At 50.4% G+C, this 20347-nt stretch overlaps 1 protein-coding gene and 1 non-coding gene across 3 annotated transcripts in view; both read right to left on the reverse strand.

Annotated features, from left to right (window-relative positions):
- PLPP4 (phospholipid phosphatase 4) overlaps positions 1 to 20347 on the reverse strand; it is a 128150-nt gene that overhangs the window by 78539 nt on the left and 29264 nt on the right. The window lies entirely within an intron of this gene.
- On the reverse strand, positions 9266 to 9341 carry TRNAV-AAC (transfer RNA valine (anticodon AAC)). Its single transcript has one exon. It is a non-coding gene; the product is annotated as a tRNA-Val (tRNA).

The following is a 20347-nucleotide window of genomic DNA, read 5'->3' on the forward strand; positions in this document are numbered from 1 at the left end:
AACCCTGATGAATAATATACACATAGCCATGACTCTTGTCAAGACTGTAATCACAGGACCCTAAGCCCCACGTGATTGGGGAATGAGATGTCCAGGTCTCATTAGTCACAGGTATCAGAATACTATCCATACAGACCACCACTCATTCCAATTAGAGGAGACATCAGGTTTGCAGTGCCTCACTAGTTGGACCCATGAGATGGCCTCCAAGCCGGAGCCACCTGTAAGGACTCTGACCCATTAGGGATGTTCCAGGGTCTGTATCTATCACTGTCCACATGCTGAATGTGGCGACAGATCCAGCCCAAAGCTGGGAACCCAAAAAAACAGCCCATCTTGACATCCCACTAGCAGGAACAGTAAGTCCCGGAACAAGGAACAGGGATGCCACTGCCTCGTGGCTCTAACTCAAAGTCAAGATCCCAAAGTCCCAGAGTGCCTTGATAACATGCCCTTTTCAAAATGGGTTCACACTTCAGCCACATACTAGACACACACTTCCACCTCCTTTTCTCTCAACTGTAAATAGCACAAGACAAGGTGGCAGCTGTTCTTCACAGATGTGAGTGTGAGTGACGCTGACACAGTGGCTGGGTCTGCGAAGGCTTCCCCGCCCTCCACGGCCCCACCTGGAGAGGGGTGGTGAGCGAGGCTTCGCGTTGGGAGGAAAGGATTGAACGGAAGAATGTTAACAACCACCATTCAGCATCCGCTCGTTCTATGAGCAAACAATGGCCCAGAACGTCACTTCTGAATCTTGCAATCCAAAGAAGGAAAAAAACGAGACGTGCGATAAAGGAGGTTTCCGGGAGAGAGCAAAGTAGTGAAGCATGTTTCTTGATTGCACTATTGACTTTTCCTCTCTAGTGGGCTCTCCCCTGCAAGAGGAGAAGCACTTACAAATGGGCCTGGCGTGTGGTCCCAGAAACAGGCAGGGAGGGGGCGGATCAAGTGTTCTGTTCGATCTGGGAAGGAGGTGAGAGAGGCTGTTGAGGGAACATGTTGACAAATTATCTCTGGGAGCCACTAAGCCAGCAACCTGCCTCCTGACAGGCCTCACCCTGAGTCAGGGTGGCAGGCCGCCCAGGGACACCCGGGGTAACGAGTACAGTAAGAACTAGGCGGTCGTATTTGGAGCCAACTGGTGCCACGCCCTTCCTCCGGGCTTCCTGACATTTCTCCCTTACATCTTCTTAAGATCCCTAGGAGGCAGAAGTGGCCATCATTCCCACTTTAGAGATGAGGACACTGAGGCTACAAGACATAAGGTGCCTTGCTGACGTCCTGTGCGACAGAAGGTCCACTGCTCCCCGCCCTCCTCAGTACATACACGGGAATTCTAAGGAGGCCAAGGGACATGCGAATACATGCGCGCACACACAGGCATACACACGCACCCGTAGAATGGCCTCTGCACTCATTTTATGGAAATGGCATTTTCCACAATTAGAAATACAGCCTTCCTCTTGGGACATGCAGCGAGTTGATCCACTTCGAACTCTGTGCGAAGACTGAGAGCAGCTTCTTGCAGACAGCCATGTGATGTTTGCTGTGACGGAGGACAGGCTAAAGCAGGGGTCTCAAACTCAACTCAGCATGTGGGCCGCAGAGCAAGATCACAGCCGTTCGGCGGGCCGCACTAGGTCTACAAAAGGCAACTGTTACGCAACACTTTTTTCACTGCAGTTGAAAACAAAAAAAATCAGTACAACAAGCACAATCGTACATGCAGTTTACTCAGTCACAAAACGACCAGAAACTGTAGTTCGCATCACAACTGCTGTTAACTAAGCTAATATTCAGGATGCTAGAGAAATGAAAAATACAAGTAGGCCCCTAGGCTTACTTAATTTTATCCAAAATATTTTGAACTTCGTGGATTAGTCTGCAGGCCGCACAAAATTGTTCGGTGGGCCGCGAGTTTGAGACCCCTGGGCTAAAGGGAGGTGCATAGAGAAGGAGGTGGAAAGAGGAACGGCCCCAGGAAACGGCTCCAACAGACATGCTCCTCCCTGTCATTCGCAGGAGCCGGTCCCTGCAGCAGGGGACATAGAGCATCCTGCCTGTCCCCTGGACTGGGCAGAGCTGCATCCAGACACCAGCCTCAGCCGAACGACCGGCAGCTCCCGGGGTCACCCCCAGCTCTCCCGTTGGTCCCTGCAGCAGGGGACATAGAGCATCCTGCCTGTCCCCTGGACTGGGCAGAGCGGCATCCAGACACCAGCCTCAGCCGAACGACCGGCAGCTCCCAGGTCACCCCCAGCTCTCCGGTCCCTGCAGCAGGGGACATAGAGCATCTTGCCCCTCCCCTGGCCTGGGGAGAGCTGCATCCAGAGTCCAGTCTCGGCCGAACGACGGGCAGCTCCCGGGTCACCCCCAGCTCTCCCGTTGGTCCCTGCAGCAGGGGACATAGAGCATCCTGCCTGTCCCCTGGACTGGGGAGAGCGGCATCCAGAGACCAGCCTCTGCTGAACGACGGGCAGCTCCCGGGTCACCCCCAGCTCTCCGGTCCCTGCAGCAGGGGACATAGAGCATCCTGCCGTCCCCTGGACTGAGGAAAGCGGCATCCAGAGACCAGCCTCAGCCGAACGACGGGCAGCTCCCGGGTCACCCCCAGCTCTCCGGTCCCTGCAGCAGGGGACATAGAGCATCCTGCCCCTCCCCTGGCCTGGGGAGAGCTGCATCCAGAGACCAGCCTCGGCCAAATGTCGGGCAGCTCCCGGGTCACCCCCAGCTCTCCGGTCCCTGCAGCAGGGACATAGAGCATCCTGCCATCCCCTGGCCTGGGGAGAGCTGCATCCAGAGTCCAGTCTCGGCCAAATGTCGGGCAGCTCCCGGGTCACCCCCAGCTCTCCGGTCCCTGTAACAGGGGACATAGAGCATCCTGCCTGTCCCCTGGACTGGGGAAAGCAGCATCCAGAGACCAGCCTCGGCCGAACGACGGGCAGCTCCCGGGTCACCCCCAGCTCTCCTGTTGGTCCCTGTTCTCGGCATTAAGCCTCACAATAGATGAGAAGACAGAGGGTCAGCAAGTGTATGGTCGCCCAGGCCAGGCAGAGAAAGAGCCATCAGCCACACCCTCCTCTCCTCACTCCAAACCCCCTGCCCTTTCCAGCTCTGGGCCGGGGCCTGGAGGGGCAGCCTGGCTGGATGTCCCCTCCCTGGGGCAGGGCAGGTCAACTCCCAGGCCTTGGTTTTCTCATCTATAACGTGATGCTGATAAAGAGCACCTAGCTCAGGGGATTGGTATGAATATCAAATGAGTTGAGGAGGTGAAGTGCTCAGAGGGGTGTCTCCTGGAGCAATGTTCTGTGTATGGCTCTATGATCCCATAAAGCCTAAAATTAAGGCCCAATATTACATCCTGCCTTAACATCTGAACCACATCCTTTCCCCACTCTGCTCCCTCAGGGAAGGTCCCTTAGCCCAACAACACTCCTCATCCAGGGACCAGGTCGGTGCAGTTCCTGTGTGTCCCCGAGTATCGAGTATCGGGTTGCAGTCCCACGCCACCCACCCACCTCCTCCTGCAGAACCAGGGGCGCCCCGCCCCCTTGCTGCTACAAACCCTGCTTCCCACAGCCCTGGCTGTTCACCTGCTCTGTGTGGCTCTGCGTGGCATGGTGCCCTCCTCCCAGGCTGCGGATATATGTGACTAATGAGCTGCTCCTCTGCCCAGTGTTGGGCATCATGCATGGCCACCCCCTGTAACCTCAGGGCAGGAATCTCTCCCTCGCCAAGGGGGCGCATAGAAGGTAATGAAAGCACATACTCCACAAGTCTGCCCCCCTAAACATGACGGGGAAGGATGAGGTCAGTGGAAGGACAGTGGTGGGAACGTGGGGACCGAGCCTGGAGATGTCAGTCTACCCAGCTTCCAGGAAGGGAGAGAGAGGACCAGGAACAGACTGCACGGGGTCAATCAAAGCCACTGATGTGAAGATGCCGCCGACTCACACCAAGTCTTTCTCGGCTTCTAGAAACTAGAACTAACCTGCATGCCTGCCCCAGCTGTGGTCACCCATACCAGGACCACACACCCTGTGCACCCCTGACACACGCTGCATGTAGCCATCTCCCCCAATCGTACGCTCCGAACCTGACCAAGCCTCTGGACCCGGCATGCAGGAAACACAGGGGCGAAGGAACAAGTCAAACAGCCTCACGGAAATGAGCAGTCCAGGAATAAAGCTCGAGGGAACGTTCCAGATTACAAGAGTCTGCGAAAAACCAAACCAGCACGTGCAACATGCATGCTTTGACTGGGTTTGGTTCCAAAAAAAAATTTTAAGCTATTAAAAAGAAACTTTGAAAAGAAGAAATGCACCCCCATGTTTGTGGCAGCATTGTTCACAATAGCGAAGATCTGGAAACAGCCCAAGTGTCCGTCAGAGGACGAGTGGATTAAAAAGCTTTGTTACATATATACTATGGAATACTACTCAGCCATAAGAAATGATGACATCGGATCATTTACAACAACATGGATGGACCTTGATAACATTATATGGAGTGAAATAAGTAAATCAGAAAAAAACTAAGAACTATATGAATCCATACATAGATGGGACATAAAAATGAGACTCAGAGACATGAACAAGAATGTGATGGCAACGGGGGTGGAGGGGAGGGGGAGGGGGAGGGGACGAGGAAGGAGAGAGGGGTTGGGGGAGGGGAGGGGCACAAAGAAAACCAGATAGAAAGTGACAGAAGACAATTTGACTTTGGGGGAGGGGTATACAGCACAATCAAATGTCAAAATAATCTGGAGACGTTTTCTCTCATCATATGTACCCTGATTTATCAATGTCACTGCATTAAATTTAATAAATAAATTTTTAAAAAATTAAAAAAAAAAGAAACTTTGAGGATGACTTGGGAAATATTTTGGGACTCAAATGAACTACATAGATGTCAGGTGATATTAAGAAAATATGACTAATTTCCTTTGGTGTCGAAGAATGTATTATTTTTAGGTAAAGCAGTTGAAACAATTAGAAGGATCAGGAAATGATCCCAGCAACTTTCCCTCAAACAGTTTAGAAAAAACAGGTGTGCGTGTGTGTGTGCGCGCGCACGCACGCGTGTGTGTACATCCAACAGCCCAGGGAAGACTCTCAGGGCCCCAGCAGAACATCAGGGCCAAGGGGTCACCAGGGATTCTTACCTGCTTTTGACCACAGCTATATCCACAGGGCTTAGAACAGAGCCTAGCATGTAGTAGGTGCTCAGTAAATATTTGCCTCATCAAAACAAACAGATCCACGCAGCTGTTTCAATAAAGACCCGATCCTCTGCCACATGGAATCTTAAGTCAGAGCAGGCAGCTGGCCGCCCCTGGACTGAATGTGGCCTGCTGCAATGCTGGTTTGGACTGCACGGTGTTTTTTAAAAATGTGTAATTCACTGCCAATATTTAAAAAACCAGATGCTCATACAGCAAATCTGAATTTCTGGCTTCCATTGAAGAATCTGGTCTGGCAGCCTTGGGCCCGCAGCCCTCCAGGGCAAGAGGCAGTCCAGGGGGCGGAGATGCAGCTGCCCGCCTGTCTGCGTGTGTGGCTCCCCTGGCTCGACCTTCAGCAATGACAGGTGCTCCCCTCTTGTGCTGCTCAGGCTGGTTGCTGGTTGGCCTAGGAGTAGGGGGGGACATTTAACAGTCCCCAGGGCCCCTTGGACACATTTTATAAGGACCACTTCTCCTGCGGATGGGTGTGTCTCTCTCTTCTCCGGGCACCTGGCTTTGCCGGGCATTCATCTGCCAAGTGGTTTTATTAGGACTAACGAGTCCACAGCAGTTGTGTGTTTATCTGTTCCCCTCCAACACCACCGTCCCCACCACGTCCCTGATTTCTGCCTCATCTCTCACAAGTGACCAAACAACCCCAGCCCCGATGCACTCCTGAGAACTGGGTTTGATACGTCCCAGACCGCCCGATGTCATCCGGAGAGACATCCAGAGGGAGGAAGGAAGAGAAAGAGAGAACAGAGGATGAGCTGCTCACTCCCCAAGTAGAGGCACTTCTCACGCCCTGCCCCAATCACGCCTCACAACAAAAGATGTGCACTGTGAGCCCCGCCTTCCAAAGAGAGAAACAGAGAAGTTCCTGATCGGCCCAGGGTCCTTCAACCAAACAGGCAGCAAAGCTAGAACCCAAATTCAGGTGTTCTGACCACAATCCTGGGCTATTTCCATTGACTCTACTTTTTGGCAATGTGGGTATGAGCCCACTGTGGTGGGCATGCGGACATGGCGGCCTGGAGACAACTCAACTCAGTGGAGGGGACGGCAGGCACCGCGGGGTCTGCCCAGGTGTACGGTGATGCAGGCTGGCGCTAGTCAGCAGCACACTGCACTAGGGATCACAGGAGCTGACCGGCCCTGATTCCACCTCTGATTGCTTTGTGATCGCAGGCAATCCACCTCGTCGCCGTTCATTCGTTTGCGGTACGGTAAGGCAGTTCAATGAAACGCACAGATTCTGGAATTTGTGTCCCTAGGTTTGACTTTGGCCAAATCACTTGACTTCTGTGTGCCTCAGTTTCCTCACCTGCAAAATGATTATTGACATGAGATGACTGGCACACAGTAAATGCTAGCTTTTCCTCCTCATTCATCATTCCCTCAGCAAGCACTGACATCGCCCCCTATGGGGACCCTACTCAGAGGAGCTGGTGTTGACTCCAGGCTCCCGGGTCACTGACCTCCTCTTCTCTGGTCCCTCTCCCCGCTTACTTTCTCTTTCCCAGACTCCTCTCCCCTCACCTTCGTGAGCAACGTGAGCCCTATTGGCCATCTTGGGAACCACATCTTCTGCAGCGGGACCACGTCTGCTCTCATGGGCGCTCTGGCCCCTGACTTCTGGCCTTTCCAAATCAGCATCTGCCTCCCTGCATCCTCAGTCCCCCTCCTGGATCGCATCCCCATTGCTTCTGGGCCAACAGCTATGGATTTCCTTTTGGCTTCAGAAACAAATCAATCCCAAGTGGGCAACGGCCCCCAACACTTTGAGCCAGAACACTATGTCCTATTGTTGGCTTAGCTGCTAAATCTACTTGAATAAGTCATTCAGTCTCTCTATTTTCCTCATGTTTCTCATTAAGAAACTGGACTGCATGACTTCAGAGTTCTCTTTCTGTCTAAATGCTATGAATCTACCCTTGGAAGCAGTGGAGAATCTAACAGATAGGAAATCCCTTCTATACTCCAGTTGCAGAATTACACACTTAACATGTGATGGGAAATGAGGAAACAATGGCCAAAGGGCGCATACTTGCAGCTGTAAGATGAATAAATTCTAGCCCTGGCCAGAATGCTCAGGAGTAGAGCGTCGGCCCAGGGTGTGGAAGTCCCAGGTTCAATTCCCGGTCAGGGCATACAGAAGAAGCGCCCGTCTGCTTCTCCAGCCTTCCCCCTCTCCTTTCCCTCTGTCTCTCTCTTCCCCTCCTGCAGCCAAGGCTCCACTGGAGCAGAGTTGGCCCGGGCACTGAGGATGGCTCCATGGCCTCCACCTCAGACGCTAGAATGGCTCCGGCCATAACGGAGCAACGTTCCAGATGAGCAGAGCACCACCCCCTGGTGGGCATGCTGTGTGGATCCTGGTCAGGCACACGCAGGAGTCTGTCTGACTGCCTCCCTGCTTATAACTTCAGAAAAATACAAAAAAAAAAAAAAAAAAAAAAGAGGAATAAATTCTAGGACCTAAACTGCAGCATAGTGATTATGGTTTACAATACTGAGTTAGATATTTGAAATTTTCTAAGGGAGCAGGTCTTAAATGTTCTCTCCACAAAACAGAAATAGTAATCATGTGATGAGATGCCAGTGTTAGCTGACGCTACAGTGGTGATCTTTTCTCAATATAAGTTTATCAACACGCTGCATGGCGTCAACTTATTCAGTGTTCTGTGTCAATTCTGTCTCAATAAAGCTTGAAAAAGAAAGAAGAAAAGAGAAAGAAACTGAGTTTAAAGGTCAAGTGGTGCTGGTCAAAGAAGGCCAACAGTGCACTGCTAACCACATCAGCTGTTGCTTCTCGACCTTACATGATTTCCCAACGTCCTCTGACTTGTTCCTTTATAAATAGTACCATGTGCCTTCTAATGATCAGTACCCAGTGCAACTGGCACTATTCCCAATCAGAATGACCATGTAACATAGCACAGGTGCATCTAGATCACGACACACCCAATCAAGAGAACAATCATACCTTCCCACAGGTACCCATAACTGCTTTGTTTAAAGGCATAACAACAGAACTCCCAACTGTATCTGAAATGTAAAAAACCAGAAGCAGAAGAGGTCTTCTTGTCATTTCTTGACCTATTGGCCGACCTGTTGGGACTTGGGAGAGGGACTTCCTCAGAACCTGTACTTGTTATTGGAAGCCAACCTCAGTTGGCTTTTGAGATTTCGCACAGCACCGCAAATCTGGATAATTAAGTTTGGGAAAGAGTGTAATTAAGCTGATTTATCCACAATTATCTCCCCCTATTATTCTCCTTGTTACCTCAGTCTTCAATTACTTGCATGGAAAATTTCAACGTAATAGAGACACGCAGAACAAGGCAGTAGGTCCCTTCTGAATCCTACAGTGAGCGAGGGGTTCGGCTCTGTCCAGGGAGCCTGGGCACCTACAGGAGATGCCCCAGGCAGGCTGACCTCAAGATGGGCAGGATGCATGAGGGGCAAAGGCCCAGTGAGACCCTGCTGCAAAGCTAGCAAGCTCCCTGCACCCCCACATGCACTGGGAAACTCGCAACGACCAGCCTCCAGGTGAGGATTCTCTGTGTTTGGTCAAGGAGTGAACACACCACAGACCACACTGAGCATGCTCCAAAGCAAGGCAAAAAGCAAGAGTGAAAAATGCCTGTTATTGACTCTGACACCTGAATTCCCATTCCTCTCCCTGTATTAATAGTGATGTAAGACAATAATATATATATATATATATTTTCCCCCCGAAGTTAGAAGTGAGGAGGAAGTCAGACAGACTCCAGCATGTGCCCAACTGGGACCCAGCCGGCATGCCCACCAAGGGGCGATACTCTGCCCATCTGGGCAGTTGCTCCATTGCAATCCCAGCCATTCTAGCGCCTGAGGCGGAGGCCATGGAGCCATCCTCAGCGCCCGGGCCAACTTTGCTCCAGTGGAGCCTTGGCTGCAGGAGGGGAAGAGAGAGATAGAAAGGAGAAGGGGAAGAGTGGAGAAGGGGAAGGGTGGAGAAGGGGGAGGGTGGAGAAGCAGATGGGTGCTTCTCCTGTGTGCCCTGGCTGGGAATCGAACCCAGGATTTCCACATGTTGGGCCAATGCTCTACCACTGAGCTAACTGGCCAGGGCTAAGACAATAATATTATTTATAACATCTGGCATTCCTTTGCCACACACTGTTCCGGCCCTTTCAACCTCAGTCCCTGTGGAGTAGTACAAGTAGTGATACACCCATTTTACAGATGGTAAAACAGAGGCTCTCATGGAACACACGGTGTTAGTACAGCCAAATTCCAGAGCCTGTTCCTACACTCACTAAGTAGGAGCGCAGAGCGCATTCCTAGCAGCTGTGGCAGATGCAATGCTGTGAGAATACTCCAGCTCCCAGAACCCTCCTGGGCATACCCAGGAAGGGAGCTCACCCGCTATAAGGAAGTGACTTAGTGCCAACCACGCAGCTCCCTGATCTTTTCAGCCATTGGCTTTGAGGAACATGCTGTAACACCCTACAGGCTGAACCTGTGTATATAAGCTAGCTTACTTCCTGAATAAAGTGGATCTGCGTCACTGAACTTGGTCCCCAGAGTCAGGTCTTTGCGTCTCCATCATCCTCACCCCCAGCAGGACTTGTCCACAACTGGCACCCAATGTGGGGCAGGGACCTAACCGGCATCTAAGGGACGGGTGAGTGACCCTCTGCAATGGGAAACCTTCTCCCTCACTCTCAAGCCCCGCAGGCTCAAGCCCTGCACGCCCTATTGCAGAGTAGGTGAGTTAAAGTTTGTGAAAAGGATCTCTGTACTTACTGGGAGATCCTCTCTGGTTTCAATCTCTCGTCTGGATTAGGGACGTGCCTCTCTGGGACCCGGATACTTGGGCCTGAGCTTTCCGGCACATCCGTTCGGCCGAAGTACATGGGGGACAAACTTTCCCTCTCGGCCTCACTCCTGCCTTATTGGCAATACATGCCTGCTTGACTGGTGCTCCTGCTAGGGACCCTCCTCCTCTTTCAGAGGAGCCCCTACCTCCCTATTTGCCCTCCTCCACTGAGGAGAAAAGTAGTTTAGTCTCCAAGTTCATGGCTGAGCACGCAGAAACGAAACCAACCGAATTGCTAACTGTGCCATCAGCTCTGCCGCCAGAAAAAGCGGAAGTTGCTACTTCCACATTCCCTGCAGGGGCTCAGTGCCCCACCCAGCCTCTCAGACGCCATTTTCTACCCCAGCTTTAACTCCAACATGTCCTGCCGCAGACCCATGGGCCAGCCTATATGCCCCCATGTGTCTTTTTTCTTTCTGCCTGTCTGTCTTGCCTATTTTTCTGTATCTCTCGCTCTCTCTCCCCCTCTCCCCCCCCCCCACCTCTCTCTGAAATGATGCTTGAAGGACCCAGCCATGGCACAGTGGCAGGGATCACACCCTTTTCTAACTCAAGGGAGAGGTTATGCTTGTGTTTTTCAGCCAATTTAGATCCTAGGAACCCCCCAACCTGCTTGACAGGGTTTCTTGGGCACCCACTGAATGGTTCAGTGTTCACCCGCCCAAAGCCACAGCCCTGAGCCCTGACCTCCTCCACACCAACTATGCCTGAGAGGAGGAGGTCCTCAGTGCTCCAGAAGAAGACCTCGCGGCCGGGGTGCGTGCCCCATCACCTGGGGTGATGTGGAGGCTTTGGCAGGGTGGGCCCAGAGAATGGCCCCTGATGGGCCCCCAGGCCCTGGTGCTCTATTCTTGCTTGTGTGTGCTATAGTAACTGCTGACTCCCAGACGCAGGCGGTGGCAGCCCAGGGCTCAAGCCCAGCAGCACGAGCTGGTGTTTTCAGTTCATCTTTGGAGGATGAGGAGAATTGGACCAGAGTTGCGATTCGTAGACTCCAGAAGGTAAATGGCAGCAGCTGTGGCAGGAGGATGAACAGACGTCCCAGAAGCCAGGCTTGCATTGCTGAGCAGCCGCTGGAATGGCAGGGAGTGCCTGCTAAGCCACTGGTGGGTTCACTGACATTTTGGGACTTAGGGGCGGATGCCATCATGCTCTCCAGAGCAGAGATGGAAATGCTGACTGCCATTGCCACGTGCTCCTCCTTGGGACAATGTAAGACCTTCCAGGATGGCAGGAATGAGGGGGGGTGGCTGACACCTCATGTGCATGGACTGATTTCCTGGACTACGACCCCAGTGAACACCAGCTCCTTTGTTGGATGGACTTACGGATTTTGGACAGTGTGAAATACCCTGACGGGGGTGGGAGGCAGCTTCGCTAGAGGCCCTTCCCCTGCCCCAGGATGCTTTTCCCATGGCTAGAAAGAAGGCCGAGGACATTTTGCGCTTTGGGCTAAGTGCTCAGAGACTGGTGAAATATACCTTTGTAATTGTTGAAACTATATGATTTGTGCTGTTATAATTTGTGTAATGTGCCTTGCAACCATATGCAGTACGCAGCCCACGGCAAGCCATCCATTCTGTGTTTGGACGCTGAGACCTTTGTGGGAAGGGGGAGTGCATGAACCTACATCCATTTTTTACAATCAAAATGGAACTGTGTTTAACGGCACCTAGAAGGTCACTGTAGCACAATGGGAGGGAAATGACATCCTGACCTCTAGGAGGAATCCCCTGTTTAAGACCCCCATTCTATTTCCTAACTAGTCAAACATTACAGAAGCTTGCCTCATTGTTTAATCCAGCTAATCTATTAGCATATAGTATAATAGGTATTATAGTTGTTTTAGTTCTACTAGGGTTCCGTTGCATAATGCGTAGCATTCAGAAGCTACAACCACAGCAAGCTGTCATTCATCAAGTCCAATTGGCCTTAAAAGAGAAAGGGGACTCTGGCCGGTTGGCTCAGTGGTAGAGCGTCGGCCTAGCGTGCGGAGGACCCGGGTTCGATTCCCGGCCAGGGCACACAGGAGAAGCGCCCATTTGCTTCTCCACCCCTCCGCCGCGCTTTCCTATCTGTCTCTCTCTTCCCCTCCCACAGCCAAGGCTCCATTGGAGCAAAGATGGCCCGGGCACTGGGGATGGCTCTGTGGCCTCTGCCTCAGGCGCTAGAGTGGCTCTGGTCGCAACATGGCGACGCCCAGGATGGGCAGAGCATCGCTCCCTGGTGGGCAGAGCCTAGCCCCTGGTGGGCGTGCCGGGTGGACCCGGTCGGGCACATGCGGGAGTCTGTCTGACTGTCTCTCCCTGTTTCCAGCTTCAGAAAAATGAAAAAAAAAAAAAAAAAAGAGAGAGAGAGAGAGAGAAAGGGGAGATGTGGGTGGAGCACAGAGTGCATTCCTAGCAGCTGTGGCTGATGCAATGCTGTGAGAATACTCCAGCTCCCAGAAGCCTCCTAGGAATGTGCTCTGCACCCCACCCACAACTAAGTGGCCCTGCCTCATCAAGGGGAGGTGAAGGCAGAGGGGCCATGGTCACATGGAGGGATCAGTTGATCTTTTTGAAGAGCCTTTGGAAAGAAGCATGGAAACGTTAAAGAAATGGAAAGAAAGCCAGTCACTGATGGAACTGGGCCATCCTGATTTGAGGCTGCTGGCAGCACCAGCCCGCACATGAGGGCCCTGGCCTTCACTGGGCCACCAAGTGCCTATTCCTGGGTGGGGGGGCCTCTAAGCAATACCATTGAGTGATTTTAGAGTTCAGAGAGCTTCTGAGCGAGAACAGAGCAGAGCAAGAACCCCCCTGTGGTGCTGGGTCTCCACCCTGGCCGCTCACTCCATGCACTTGAAGGACGTTTAATATGTAACATCACTGTCCTCATCTGCACAGACCCATTAAATCAGAATCTCTGGGTTCCCAGGCTGGGTGGGAACTGGGGGGGTCGACAGGACATGGCTCCTTTTTCTTCCCCCTTCGCTTGTTTTTGCCTTTACTTGGGTTTTCTTTTTGGTTTTTGTCTTTACCTCATTTATTTTCCCACTGAATAAATCAACCACGGTCATTTTTAAAGGACGACAAAGAACCCCCAGCAGCTGGCACCAAACAATGTCCATGTTTGGAGTCCCGCCCATGAATTATTCTATTTACGGGGACTGGGGACACCCCTTCTGAAGGTGACCCCATTAGCGGTGAGCTATGCCAGAGGGCTGCGCTCTGTCTGTCCTGGGATGGCAGCATGTCCCTAGGCCTTGGAGGCCACTCCCAGAGGGCAACATCAAGACCAGTCTCTGGGTTTGCAGATGAGAGACAAAGGGCACCCCTGCAGCCCTGACTCGGAAGCAGCAACTCCGCAGCAGGTGCAGCGCTCAGAGCACACAGGGCGCGCCCCTGCCCTCGGGGAGCTCACAGTCTAGGGCAGTGGTCGGCAAACTCATGAGTCAACAGAGCCAAATATCAACAGTACAACAATTGAAATTTCTTTTGAGAGCCAATTTTTTTTTTTTTTTCTGAAGCTGGAAACGGGGAGAGACAGTCAGACAGACTCCTGCATGAGCCCGACCAGGATCCACCCGGCACGCCCATCAGGGGCGATGCTCTGCCCACCAGGGGGCGATGCTCTGCCCCTCCAGGGCGTCACTCTGCCGCGACCAGAGCCACTCTAGCGCCTGGGGTAGAGGCCAAGGAGCCATCCCCAGCGCCCGGGCCATCTTTGCTCCAATGGAGCCTTGGCTGTGGGAGGGGAAGAGAGAGACAGAGAGGAAGGAGGGGGGTGGGGGTGGAGAAGCAAATGGGAGCTTCTCCTATGTGCCCTGGCCAGGAATCGAACCTGGGTCCCCCGCACTCCAGGCCAACGCTCTACCACTGAGCCAACCGGCCAGGGCTGAGAGCCAAATTTTTTAAACTTAAATTATATAGGTAGGTACATTCCTTATCAAGGTAGCGCCCACACGTGGTATTTTGTGGAAGAGCCACACTCAAGGGGCCAAAGAGCCGCATGAGGCTCATGAGCCACAGTCTGCCAACCAGGGGTTTAGGAGAAGGCACAGGCTTCCAAACCAGCTGCACTTGTTTCCTGCTGCTTTACCAAACGACCACAAATGAAGCGGCTGCAGCAACGCAAGTTCTGGAGGTCAAATGTCTGATGCGGATCTCACTGGGCTAGGCTCAAAGTGCGAGCAGGGCTGCGTTCCTTTCTGAAAGTCCCAGGGGAGAATCCGCTTCTTTGCCTTTTCTGGCTTCCAGAGGCCACCCTCATTCCTTGGCTTGTGGCCCCTCCATCTTCACAGCCACAGCAGGTGGAGTCCCGCACTATGCATCTCTTTGACCCTCCCTTCTGCCTCTTCTTCCACTCTATGGACTCATGGTACGGTGACGGATCCTCCAGATGACCCAGGATTGCCGCCCCATCTCCAGGCCAGCTGGTCAGCTGCCTTAACCACACCTGCAAGCTTAATCCCATTGGCCACATAAAGTGACATATTCACAGGTTCCAGGGATTAGGAGGTAGACATCTCTTGGGGGACATTATTCTGCCACCCACTGGCTACTTACGGTGATGGGCTGGGTGCAACGGTACACAGTGACATGCAAGGGAAATCCTGTGCTCTCCCATTTCTGCGTTATTTACATTATACTCAAACATGCCTAAGAAGGAAACAGACAAGAAGAAAATCCCCAGAATGTTAGCAACAGTTATATCTGCTCAGCCAATAATACATCACACTTTTTATTGCCTGTGTGGTCCTTATTACCACACAGATATTTGCTTATTGCTGTCGTGACATCTGCCCACCAGGCTGGAAGCTGCCTGAGCACCCAGCCCTCATCTGTCTTTCTCCCCCTGTCCCAGGGCCTGGAGCAGTGCCAGGCCTATGCTGGTGACCACAGTGGACCCTGACCGAGGACTCGCAGTGTGCCCAGCATGTCTGAGTGCCCCGCAGGCATGTGAGCCCTCTGCCCTCAGGAGACTCCCAGAGGGCAGCGTTATTAAGCTCCCCCGCGTGCACATGAGCCAACTCCTCCAGCCCACCTTTCTCAAAGTCACCCTCAGGGCCCTCCAAGGGGTCCCCTGGCACTGTCACCCATGTTTGCTAATGGAGAGCATGGCAAAGTATCTAACAAGGCAGATACAGCTCCTGACTTTCAGGAGTCCTGAGTCCAAAGCAGAAGACAGACAAGGGCCACATCATGTGCTGAGCACTGTAATGGTGGAGAAGAGTACTGTCTGAGCACTTAGGAGAACATAACTGACTCCATCTTGCAGAATCAGAGAAAGCTCCTGGAAAAAAGAAGAGCCCAAGTAGGGCCTAAAAACCAGAATGAGAGGTGAGGGTAGAAGAGAGAGGGACAGCTGGAGGAAGGACTCCGGGAAGAATGTGCTATGAGACAGCTCACCACCCATTAGATCTGGAGGCCCTACTGCAGTTAAAAATACATAAGGCATAGTGAATTTTTAAAATTCCCATCGAGGAACCCCACAGGCCTGGCTATGCGCAAACGGCCTGCAGGCGCAGCCTCCCCAGCAGCCGTGGCTGCCGCTTACTCTGCTGCTCTTGCTGCTGGACTTCACATGTAATCCTGTTAGGGTTACCTTGTTAGTTCCAGACCCATCATTCCTGCCAAGATTTTTATGAATCTTGATTCTATTATCCTACATATTAGCCTTCCATCTTGGTTCTGTGTCATTCACAAATTTGATAAGCCTGCTTTCTTTGTCTTTATCCAGGTTGCTGATAAAAACCTTGGACAGAGGGGGTCAGATTCAGAGTCAGGAGGCAAAGCCCCAGACAGCATCGCTCCCCAGCGGGACTGCGGATGCAGAACCAACACCAGTGCTCTCTGGATGGTCCCCTTGTTCAACCTCAAACTACCGTATTGGCCGAAGACATTCCCCTGGTGTGTTCCAGGGAGGCAGAGATTCAGTAGCCAGCACTGCAACACCTCACTCATCCAGAACTCAACGATGAACACCAGCCCTCTCTCAGAACCACCAGCAATCAAAAAAAGCTCCTGGACATGCAGAATATTCAAGATTTAAAACAGGAGAGCTATTCAGACCCTCAGGATAAACCTATTAACTCTTCCTTTATACACAATAATGCTTTGACCATCTTCCTTTCGAGACCTTGGCAGGTGAGCAGCTACAAATCAAATCGGAAGTGGAAACATAACTTGCTTTAAGGAAGCATACGGTCTGTAGTCTTTCAAGAAAACAGAAAAACTTTAAATCTCAGAAACAAACTGTAATAGTAAAAACTCTGTTAATGCCTGGGAAAGAGGCCTTACAGGTCAACATAACAGAAGGAATCGGGACCACCTGAGGGCCACTAGCCACCAGCAAGACCTTTTTTGTATTTTGCATGATAAAATGAGTGCCACTGACAGTGTGGGTAACATTTATTCACTCAGCAAACTGGCCCTGCATGCTGAGATGCACAGGCGTGGTGGAAATGGCAGCTCAGGGAAGGCCCTGCTGGGCAGCAGGGACCCTGATGGAGCTGACAACCTCCTGAGTGGGTTGCCAATCAACAGTATTGCCAACAAATAAATGGACAGCATCACTTCAGATGAAAATAAGTGCTATCAAAAAAAAAAAAAAGTAAAGCAAGGAGATATGGCAATGCAAGAGGGTGAGGCCTGAGAAACTGAACAGAATGTTCTGTGACAGCTTCTCCAGCAAGGGACATTGGAGCCTGAATGCTGTAGAGAGCCAGCTAGATTATGTACAGCATGAGAGAAGAAATGTAAACTGGTACAACGTTTCTAGGGGCAATGTGGTGAAAGTATAGGGAGAAAAGTGTTTTAATTTGAAATTCTTCATCCAAGTATTAAGCCTAAGAGTACAATCAGAGATGTGCGTAGCAACACATAAGCCAAGATGTTCAGCTCAGTGTTGTCTACATCAACCGAAAACCAGAGACAGCCTACTAATGTCCAATCACTGTGGGCTGGATGTAGGCTGATTAAATTCTTTGCCTTCAATTAGTGGACTGCATTGCAGCTATAGGAGAGGACAAATAAACAATTTTCCCTCTACCCTTCTGAGTTCTCAGCTGGGACCACTTCAACAAAAGACAGGTGAACAAGAGAAAAACAGAATTTATGAACATGTATGCACCCTGTATACCTAGAAGAGGCTCAAGTGGAAAAGAGTAACTCAAAGTGGTGGATTAGAACTCTAGCTTATATACCATCCCCAACAAAAATCAATAATTTGTGGATAAATAAAAAGACAAATGAAAGGAGTTGGGGACTTCCAAGGGCAGCAAATTGTGGGAAGGTCAATATATAGAAGGAAACTAATGGTGCATAAGGACTACTTGTAAAGGTTGTTATGTAGATTTCTCTGGGGCCATAATCAGGCTGATAGAGGTTGGTCACTTGTCTCCAGTGACCAACCTCTGTGTTTCCTGGTAGACAGGGGAGAAAGGACACTTGAAAATGTACTACCTGCGGAGAACCAAGATGGCAGCGGAGTAGGCAGATGCACAGACTCCCAGCTCACACCACCAAACTGGATTACAAATTAATTTAGGAACAATCAGTGTGAAAAACAAATTTTGGATTAAAAGAACAGGTCTCAAAAACTAAGGAGCAAAGAAGCAGCCACACCAAGACTGGTAGGGAGTGCCGAGGCACGGTGGGTCTCCCCTGCTTCCAGGAATGAAGGTGGGGTGAGACTGAGAGCCCTTCTGGCTCATTACAAGTAGAACAGCAGAGAATATCGCTCACAGCCACTTACCTGGGGACCTGGGAACGAGGTGTGCTGAGGGGGCTGGCTTGTCTTCCAAAAGGAAAGTGGGGAGAAAGAGATAGTGACAGGCAGAGGAATGCATGGGATGACCTGAGAAGCTGACTCATTCAGTGCGGAGGTGGCCATAGCTGGAGGAGGGGTTGAACCTTCAACAAAGCACAAGCCTAAAGTGGTTCCAGGTGATCCACCTCCAGAAAGCTCTCCAGCTCCAATCAGAGCAACAAGACACAGCTGAAAACAGGAAGTGGGGAGGAGGAGCAGTAACTCAGGTCTCAATGGAGATCTGAGATACACCTCCCCCTGCTGAAACAGAGAAAGCACCCCCCCCCCCCCCCAGAAGCTGGCAGATCCTGGACTTCAGAGTCTCAGGTTACACCCACTGCATTCCTGAATACAGCTCCAAATAAGCCCCCTGCTGAGATCAGTAAACAAGACTACCACTGAGCTAAGAAAACTAAGAAAAAAACAAACAAATCAAGACTTGGAAGAGGCTCTACTAGGTAAGGAGATCACAGCTGGAAGAAGCCTACAAGTCATAGAGAATAATGGGTAGGCAGAGAAGCATAAATCATATGCTTCAACAAGATAAATCCTCTGATAAAGTCTTGGACGAATCAGAAGTAATCAAATTACCAGATGCAGAGTATAAAATAATGATTTTTAGGATGCTTAAAGAGCTCAAAGCTACAACAGATGGTCTTAATGAACACTTCAGTAAAGAAATTGAAAGCATCAAAAAGGACATGGAAATCATAAAGAAGAACCAGAAAGAAATGACAAACACAATATCAGAAAGGAAGACTACACTGGAAGGAACTAAAAGCAGGCTGGATAAAGCAGAGGATCAAATCAGCGACTTAGAAGACAAGATAAGTGAAAGCACAGAAGCAAAGCAGCAAAAAGAAAAGACACTGAAAAATCTGAGGAAACTCTAAGAGAGCTCTGTGACAACCTAAAGAGAAATAACATCAGCATCATAGGGGTTCCTAAAGATGAAGACAAAGAACAAGGGTTAGAACAAGGGTTAGAGACCTTGTTAAATGACATCATAGCTGAAAACTTCCCTAAATTGATGCCGGAAAAGTCATACAAGTTCAAGAAGCACAGAGAATTCTATTAAAGAGAAACCAAAAAAAAAAAAAAAATCTATACAAAGACACATCATAATTAAAATACCAAAGCTAAGAGATAATGAGAAAATATTAAAAGGTGTTAGAGAAAAAAAGGCTATCACCTACAAGGGTGCCCCCATAAGGATGACATCTGACTTCTCAACAGAAACCCTTGAGGCCAGAAGGGAATGGCAAGAAATATTCAAAGTAAAGCAGAACAAGAGCCTACAACCAAGACTACTTTATCCAGCAAGGCTATCATTTAAAATTGAAGGAGAAATAAAAAGCTTCCCAAAAGGAATATAACTTTAAAGAATAAAATGGCAAAAAACAACTACATATCAATAATAACCTTAAATGTAAATGGATTAAATGCTCCAATCCAAAGAAATAGGGTAGCTGCATGGATAAGAAAACAGAACCCGGGCCCTGGCCAGTTGGCTCAGTGGTAGAGCGTCGGCCTGGTGTGCAGAAGTCCCGGGTTCGATTCCCAGCCAGGGCACATAGGAGAAGCGCCCATCTGCTTCTCCAACCCTCCCCCTCTCCTTCCTCTCTGTCTCTCTCTTCCCCTCCTGCAGCGAGGCTCCATTGGAGCAAAGATGGCCCAGGCGCTGGGGATGGCTCCTTGGCCTCTGCCCCAGGTGCTGGAGTGGCTTTGGTGGCAACAGAGCGGCGCCCCGGAGGGGCAGAGCATCGCCCCCTGGTGGGCAGAGCGTTGCCCCCTGGTGGGCGTGCCGGGTGGATCCCGGCCGGGCGCATGCGGGAGTCTGTCTGACTGTCTCTCCCCGTTTCCAGCTTCAGAAAAATACAAAAAATAAAAAATAAAACAACCCATACATATGCTGTCTACAGGAGACGCACCTCAAAACAAAAGATACACATAGACTGAAAGTAAAGGATGGAAAAAAATATTTCATGCAAATGGAAATGAAAAAAAAGCTGGGGTAGCAGTACTTAAAACTGACAAAATAGACTTTAAATCAAAAACTATAGTAAGGGATAAAGAAGGCTACTACATAATGATAAAGGGAGCAATCCAACAGGAAGAAATAACCATTATAAATGTCTATGCACCTAATATAGGAGCACCTAAATATATAAAGCAGATTTTGATGGACATAAAGGGAGAGATCACCAGCAATACTATAATAGTAGGGGATTTCAATACCCCACTAACATCACTAGATAGATCCTCAAGAAAGAAAATAAACAAAGAACCAACAGAATTAAGGGATACACTAAATCAACTGGATTTAATAGATATCTTCAGAACCTTCCACCCCAGAGCAGCAGAATATACATTCTTTTCAAGTGCTCATGGTATCAATACATTCTCTAGGATAGACCACATATTAGAGCATAAAATGAGTCTCAACAAATTTAAGAAGATTG

Source organism: Saccopteryx leptura, chromosome 13 (genome assembly GCF_036850995.1).
Source record: "Saccopteryx leptura isolate mSacLep1 chromosome 13, mSacLep1_pri_phased_curated, whole genome shotgun sequence".
Lineage (NCBI taxonomy): Eukaryota > Metazoa > Chordata > Mammalia > Chiroptera > Emballonuridae > Saccopteryx > Saccopteryx leptura.